The 8,165-nt window shown below is 41.1% G+C and overlaps 1 pseudogene; it reads right to left on the bottom strand.

Annotated features, from left to right (window-relative positions):
• Positions 1 to 5,288: 5,288 nt before the first annotated feature.
• LOC120893945 lies at positions 5,289 to 6,741 on the bottom strand (annotated as a pseudogene).
• Between the last annotated feature and the right edge of the window lie 1,424 nt (positions 6,742 to 8,165).

Raw genomic sequence — 8,165 nt, 5'->3', positions numbered from 1 at the left:
GCTCGGTTGTAGCGCTGTAGAAATTAAACCTAGATTTTTTCAAAAAGCACCGCGTGATGATTTACGAGTTTGGAGTGATTATTCATATGTTTTTTAAATGATTAAACATATGTTTGTAGGAAATTAATTTTCAGTTGTAATTTAAATTTACTGTACACATTCTTCTATGTTACTTTCTCTACGCTACTATTTATTCTCTGCAGCAATATATTTCCTTATATTCAAATAAACATATTTAAATAGTGTTCAGTACTACCTTGTAATCAAATTACCCCCTTCTTTTATTTACCCTCATTACATCTGATTCAAAGAACCAATCTAGAATCACTGAAGGTAGTCATTTTTCAAACGATTTATTTCAATACTTTGAACACAGCCTTAAGAATCTTCATATTTAAATACATCAGAAAATGTTGACGATGTGAAGAAATACAAGAATTGAATGTTGGATCGCATAGGACGTAGGAAACAGTTACATAGTGAGTAGTTATTGGGCATAAATTTTATTACAGATTAATTACAATTTCTTTCTAAGGATGCTAAAACTTATGTTTAATCACTCCAAACTCGTAAATCATCACGCAGTGCTTTTTGAAAAAATCTAGGTTTAATTTCTACAGCGCTACAACCGAGCGCTCCATAGCTGGATGCAAAACTCCATAGCTGTTTTGCACACTTCTCCTAAGTGTTTGACAGATTCCCCTATATGCCTGTAAACCTCCATAGCAACGTTGCAAACATCCCCTTACCATTTCAAACATTCCACCGAGTGGATCAAGTAGTCCATTATATGATTCGAAACCCTGTATACAAATGAAGGAGGGGTAGCAAGCTTTGAATTACTTAACAAAAATCTAAAAAAAAATTTATGTTTATACAAAACAGTGATAATTTCAGGTTTATTTAAAAAGTAACTTTTATTCCAATTTAATAAATAATAATGGCAATGAAATTGTATTTTAATTATGAACAACGCTATTTACTTTCGTTATTTAACATACTAAAGACAGCGGTATAATCTTGTTGCGGGCAACATTGTTGCGGGGAACGTTATTGCTCGGAAACATATACCTGAGATTGTCGATGAATATTTCTAGCTGCATTTAGTTTTGACATGAAGGAATTTTCGCTAATAGCTGCTGTTTCATATCATTTGCCGAATGACCAAGGTAAATAGACAATGTTGCTGGAAAAAAATCAAATTGATTTGAATTTGGTCACCGACAAAGTTGCGCGCAACAAGAATAAACCAATGCCTAACTGCATACGGAGATTGGTCAAGTGCAACAACTTCTTCGCTCATACGCGTCAGCGAGCACCCGCTGCTGCCAATAGACTGCTATCACCCACCGCTCGAATTTGATTTGGAAATCACAGCATCGTCTATGAATCACGCTACCACTGTTACGGAAATAAAGCTCAATTACGCACATGCTGACCTTACTAAACTCAAGAGACTGATCTGCTCCTTCAACCAATCCTTTGAATGCTCTAACTATACATCCATTGACCATGCCACGAACGATTTCTCAGAGTTTATGCGGGCCGCATTGCGTAAATGTGCTCCTATTAAAAAGCCCCATCGCGGACCGCCGTGGGGTGACCGCACATTGCATGCCCTAAAAAAAGCAAAGCGAGCCGCTTATGACTTTTTGCGCGCTAGTCGGTCCACACCGTGTCGGCTTTACTACAATGGTGTTCATGCACTTTATCGACGTTATAATAGAGTCTGCTATCGTCGATATATACGCCACACTGAACGAAGCTTGCGAAAGTACCCTCGCCGCTTTTGGAGCTTTGCCAACAACATGCGCAAGTCAACTGGCCTCCCCGGGACTATTCGGTATAAGGATAATTGTGCACACTCGCCATGAGATATTTGTGAACTGTTCGCCACGCGTTTCGAGGATAGCTTCATCTCTAACATCACACATCCGGAGGCTGTTGCTTCCGCGCTCGTGAACACTCCGGCAAATGCAATTCATGTCACGCTACCTATCGTCACCGAGACCCTGGTTACCCAAAAAATCGAGCATCTAAAGTCGTCATACTCCGAGGGGCCAGATGGTATCCCATCGACAATTCTCAAGCGTTGTGCCGTATCGGTAGCTTCTGCTTTAACTAAGATTTTTAACGAATCTCTGCGCACAGGAACCTTTCCATCACTGTGGAAGGTCTCATGGCTAACACCCATCCACAAAAAGGGCAGAAAAAACGAAGCAGTGAACTATGGAGGTATTACCTCTTTAGCTGCCTTCGCTAAAGTGTTCGAGCTAATCATCTATGAACCATTAATAGCATCTGCCGGCAAATACATCAGCACCAACCAACATGGATTCATGCCTAAGAGATCAACTACGACAAATCTGATGCAATTCGTTAGCGGCTGTTATAAGTCCATTGATGATGGTATGCAGGTTGATGCCATTTACACGGACATTAAGGCGGCTTTTGACAGTGTGTCCCACAACATTCTTCTGGCAAAACTTGATAGACTTGGATTATCACCACCCCTGGTAAAGTGGATGAAATCGTATTTATGTGGTCGTTCATACGCAGTTAGAATGAGCTCCCACCAATCTAGATCTATCGGTGCCTCTTCCGGCGTACCCCAGGGCAGCAACCTGGGGCCTCTGTTGTTTCTGCTCTACATAAGCGACTTGTGCACGGCACTCCCGGATAATAGTTGCCTACTCTACGCAGATGATGCTAAAATCTATCGTGAAATCCGTGAGCCCGAGGACCATCTTCAACTTCAAGCCACTTTGACTGAATTTGTCTCCTGGTGCAAGCGTAATGCACTAAGCGTCTGTATCGATAAATGCGCCATAATCTCATTCAACCGTTCAAGAGCTCCAGCGCTGTTTAATTATACGATTGATGGTCAGATCCTCGAAAAAGTGAACTGTGTAAAGGATCTAGGAGTCCTCCTAGATGCTAAACTCTCCTTCGAAGAACAGATAGACCAAGTAGTCGCTAGTGGCAATCGTCTACTTGGCTTGGTCATAAACATGACGCGCGAGCTTCGTGATCCTATGTGTTTCAAGACACTGTACTGCGCACTTATCAGACCACTGCTGGAATATGCTAGCATTGTTTGGTGGCCAGCATCTACTCGGGCACTTGCGCGGCTAGAGTCCATCCAACGGAAGGCAATGACGATAACGGAACTGACTTCACTTTTAAGTGTTCGGAATGCGTTCAACAATAACAATATATAAATGTTCTGTTCGTTATCTAATGTAATGTATTGTAAACAAATTTTGACTCGAGAGGGCTTCATAGTCCATCGATTAATAAACTAAACTAAACTAAACTGAACTAAACTAAACTAAATGAAACCTAATAGAACCAACACTATTAAGTTAAATTTCGTCCTTGCGTTTCATCATTACTAACCATAATATGCACAATATTTGCAAGAGAAATGCAGGACCGATAATTGATCGACTCCTGTAATACTAGATGCGTTCAAATTGCATTTTGACAAATCCTCTCAGTAGGAATTGGCACTCCAGATCTTGGTGGTTTTGGCCTGCGCAAGAAGTGTCCGAAATCGCTAACCGTCTCACGCCTTCATGTGCTAATCCGTTATTATGGTCTGAATGACATACACAATCTTACCAACACAAGTTGGGCTTTCCACAAACCCAACACGTTGATGTTCATATGGACGGTCCCTTGGGACGTTAAAAACTGAGCGAATTCGGATACGCTTTTGAAATGCATTTAGAAAGCCTGCATTACGCCTTCAAGGCCGAATCTATCGCCAAGAAAAAGAAAAAAAAGAAATGAAAACAACGGTTTTACATTGATTGAAGCAGCTACAGTCACCCCAGCAAGCGTGCGAGCGCTTTCTGAAAATATATGGAATTGGACAACCATAGCGAGAGTTAGTTTGAAAACGCCTGTTTCAGAATCAAACAATTTTGATTTTTTCGCACGCCTGTAGGAGCGATTACCGCTTCTTGAGATATATGAGTCATTGAGCGGCAGTCTGGCAGCAATCAAACAAGATATCCAACTAAAACAAATGTATAAGAAGTATATGAAGGAGGAGATATCTCGAACCATTCCATACATTGTTCGTGTCTGATGTATTGTTTGATGGCTACCAGAGCGCCGGATAACCATTGGTAAAGTGTCATCGTGAATCTATTTCCCGCCTATCCCGATGTAAACAAATAAAAATTCTTTTCAATACGTCAAAAATTCTGGGTTCAATTAGTTTGATGCTGAGCTTTCAACAAAATTTGAAGTGAAGAACAGTTTAGTAGAACAGTAGAAATAATAAAATGATAACAAATGTTTGTGCTAGTGAAGCTGCTGCTAAGAGAGAACTAATACGCCATCGCAGATTGCTACGAAATAATACGGATCCTCTCGCTCTTGCAGATGAAGCGTATGTACCATAACGAATTAAATATACTACTGTTTACTACTACTATTCGAAACAGATTTTTGTTTTAGCTTTATTCAAAATTTAAGGATTTCAAAGGCCATATTTTTGTACCTTTTTGATGGTCTTCACGCGCAATTAAATACTCAACGATGTTATGGACTCGACACGAAAGAACAAATAGCAGCACTTTTATGTTCTTTCCGTATAAAGCACGGGAAATAAATAAACGGGTTACGCCGTGCACTTTAGTTTAACACTATATTCATACAATTACAATATTCATACGATTTACATGTAACTCTTGGTTCATATATAAAACACCTCCCCAACCGCACGCATGCACCTAACCGCTTGATCATCCGACTTGAAGTGACACTCTCGTTTTCTCGGGTCGTCGTCCCGGCTTCGTGTCCTGCGACACGATCGCGATGGCCGCGCCTGTATCGCTGATGGCTACCAACGTCAACGGTTGTCGCTTATAGCGAACAACCCAGAGTGGCAATGTCGCGCGATGCTGGTTCTGTCCACAACATCTCCCCCTGTTAAGATAGCTGGTACTGGTTCAACCAACGTGGAGGTCTTTTATTTCTAGAAGATCGACGTGGTGCTTGTACCAGCTGCGTTCCCTCATTATCATCTTCCAATTGCTCGGCAGAACTGTTATCAGCTAACAGGACAGGAGATTCTTCTTCAGGTGTCGGTGAACATGATGTGTACACTGAAGACGAATCATACAACGATGATGACGATGACGGTGAGGACGTGGACGATGCTGACTCAGACGTAGATAATAATGTAGACGATGGTGACGATGACGGTGAAGACGCGAACGATGCTGGCTTAGAATTGGGTGACGACACAGACGATAGCAATGGCGTACACTGATTTACGTTGCTGGATATCGGTGATGTTCTTGGCTGTACATTCCACGTTCCCAAGAGTACATCCAACGCCATGGGTTGTGAAGGACGATTTGATTGATGGAAGCTTACAGAACGCCTGCGCATTTGGTTGATATGCCTACGAAGTATACGCTGGAAACTAGTTTTAACTTCGTACATAACGCTACCGCATCTCTTTGTTACAATTGCAGGCTCCCATTTCCAATTGTTTCTATAAAACGTTTTGACGTATACCAGTTCTCCACAATGCAAAACCCTCATATTATCCGGTACTCTAGGCTCATTGGAAATAGCAGTGGGCCGCAACAAGTCAAAACATGTGCGCATTTGACGCCCTAACATGACCTCGGCTGGTGATTTGTTTTCATCAATGGCTGGGTTTGGAGTGGATCGATATGTTTGCAAAAATAAATCTATTGCCTCAGGAAGCGAAGTATCATCTGAACAAATCTTTTTCATTGCTCTCTTGAACGTATCTACGAACCTCTCAGCTTGGCCGTTAGATTGAGGATGAAAAGGTGCCGTTCTTAAATGTTGTATGCCATTACTTGTGCAAAAATCTGCAAAAATTCCGCTTGTAAATTGCGTCCCATTATCACTCACCAGTGTAACTGGAATGCCAAAACGTGCAAATATTCCTCTTAAAATTGCTATGGTCGCTGAAGCAGTAGTACTTGATGTCTGGCCATTTGGAGTAAGCATCTACGATTATAAGGAAATAATCTCCCTCTACTGGGCCTGCATAATCGATATGAACTCTCTGCCATGGAGATGACGATTTAGGCCAAGGCACATGAGGTGAATGTGCTGGTGTTTTCGCTGCAGTTTGACATTTCTCGCAAGAAGCTACGCATTCGCTTATATCACTATCTATTGAAGGCCAGTATACGTAGCTACGAGCTAACGATTTCATTCTTTGAATGCCAGGGTGTCCACGGTGAAATTGCCTAAGGCATCTTTGCTGCAGGATATTTGGAATTACGACTCTCTCTCCGAATAAAATACAATTTTCTACTGCTGATAGGGCTTCTCTTCTCGCATAAAATCGTGATAATTCTCCTGCATAAGTAGTATTTTGGGGCCAGCCCTTTTGTATAAAATGAAATACTTTGCATAAAATGGGATCTTTTAGTGTCTGTTTGGCGATCTCCATGAAGCTAATTGGTAAGGATGAAATATTACTGATGACGACTGACTTTACATCCCTCTCCAATTCCAAATTAGCTATAATATAATCTTCATCTGGCTTGTTGTGCTTGCTTATTAGTCGTGATAATATGTCGGCATTGCCAAAATTTTCCGTGGAAATATATTCGATTTGAAAATCGTACATTAGAAGGGTTAGGGCAAAACGCTGCAATCTGTTAGCAGTGTAAACAGGTATTCCTTTCTTGTTACCAAATATTCTCAAAAGAGGCCTGTGGTCTGTTTGAAGGCGAAAACACCTCCCCAACCGCACGCATGCACCTAACCGCTTGATCATCCGACTTGAAGTGACACTCTCGTTTTCTCGGGTCGTCGTCCCGGCTTCGTGTCCTGCGACACGATCGCGATGGCCGCGCCTGTATCGCTGATGGCTACCAACGTCAACGGTTGTCGCTTATAGCGAACAACCCAGAGTGGCAATGTCGCGCAATGCTGGTTCTGTCCACAACAAGCACACATTAGTCCCTCTTCATAATTTAATAAGAGATTGGATTAAATTGGCGATGTCCGAAGAGGAGCGACAAGAGGCAAAAGATTTTTTGAAAAAAGTGGATTTGAAAATATCGTCATGTGTGTTGATGGTACCCACATAAAAATAAAAAAAAAACACGAAACCGACCACCACAGTATTTAAACCGGAAGAACGTTATTAGCATCAATGCTTTGATTGTAAGTATATATATATATTTTTGCAAAAACATAAACAAAAGCTAACAAAAGTTTGCCAGACTTTTAGGGACTTAGGCGTTACCTTAGACTGTAAATTGAATTTTCATCAACACTACTCCGATATTTTAGACAAGGCCAACAAAATGGTAGGTTTCATTCGCAGACAATCGAGATAATTTTCCGACCCGCACTGCCTTTTAATGTTGTACAAGTCTCTTGTTCGTCCACTGCTTGAGTCTTGTTCTGTAGTATGGTCTCCTTCATCCAGCTTTTGGTCCAAAAAATTGGAGTCAGTACAGAGAAAGTTTACACGTTTTGTCCTGCGTTTTACCCCGTGTCGCAATCTTGATCCTCGTCCGTATTATGAAACTAGCTGTTTACTGTTTGGGTTAGAGACGCTTGAAAAGAGACGAGAAGAAGCTCAGCAGAAATTTATGTCTAAACTAATTTTAGGTAAGACTGACGCACCCGAACTACTCGCTAAAATTAACTTAAATGTACCCTCTAGAACATTTCATAACTATCGATTACTTAAAGCTCAACTGGCTAGACGTGCTTATAGTGAAAATGATCCCATGACTGCGATGACTCTTAAATTTAACGCTAATTATGATAATTTTGACTGGCATCACGCGACTCATTTTTAAACTGTTTACTGTACTGTGCGTTATGTAATGTATTTGTTCGGTTACTGATAAGCTATGTATTGCTAGATTTAAGTTATAGGGTAGTATTAAGTAATAAGGCCACCTCGCTCGGCCAATTACTTCCACAATAAACAATAAATCGAGATAATTTTCCGACCCGCACTGCCTTTTAATGTTGTACAAGTCTCTTGTTCGTCCACTGCTTGAGTCTTGTTCTGTAGTATGGTCTCCTTCATCCAGCTTTTGGTCCAAAAAATTGGAGTCAGTACAGAGAAAGTTTACACGTTTTGTCCTGCGTTTTACCCCGTGTCGCAATCTTGATCCTCGTCCGTATTATGA

Source organism: Anopheles arabiensis, chromosome 2 (genome assembly GCF_016920715.1).
Source record: "Anopheles arabiensis isolate DONGOLA chromosome 2, AaraD3, whole genome shotgun sequence".
Classification (NCBI taxonomy): Eukaryota; Metazoa; Arthropoda; class Insecta; order Diptera; family Culicidae; genus Anopheles; species Anopheles arabiensis.
The sequence above is the reverse complement of the archived record's forward strand: the minus strand, read 5'-3'. Positions and strand labels throughout refer to the sequence as shown.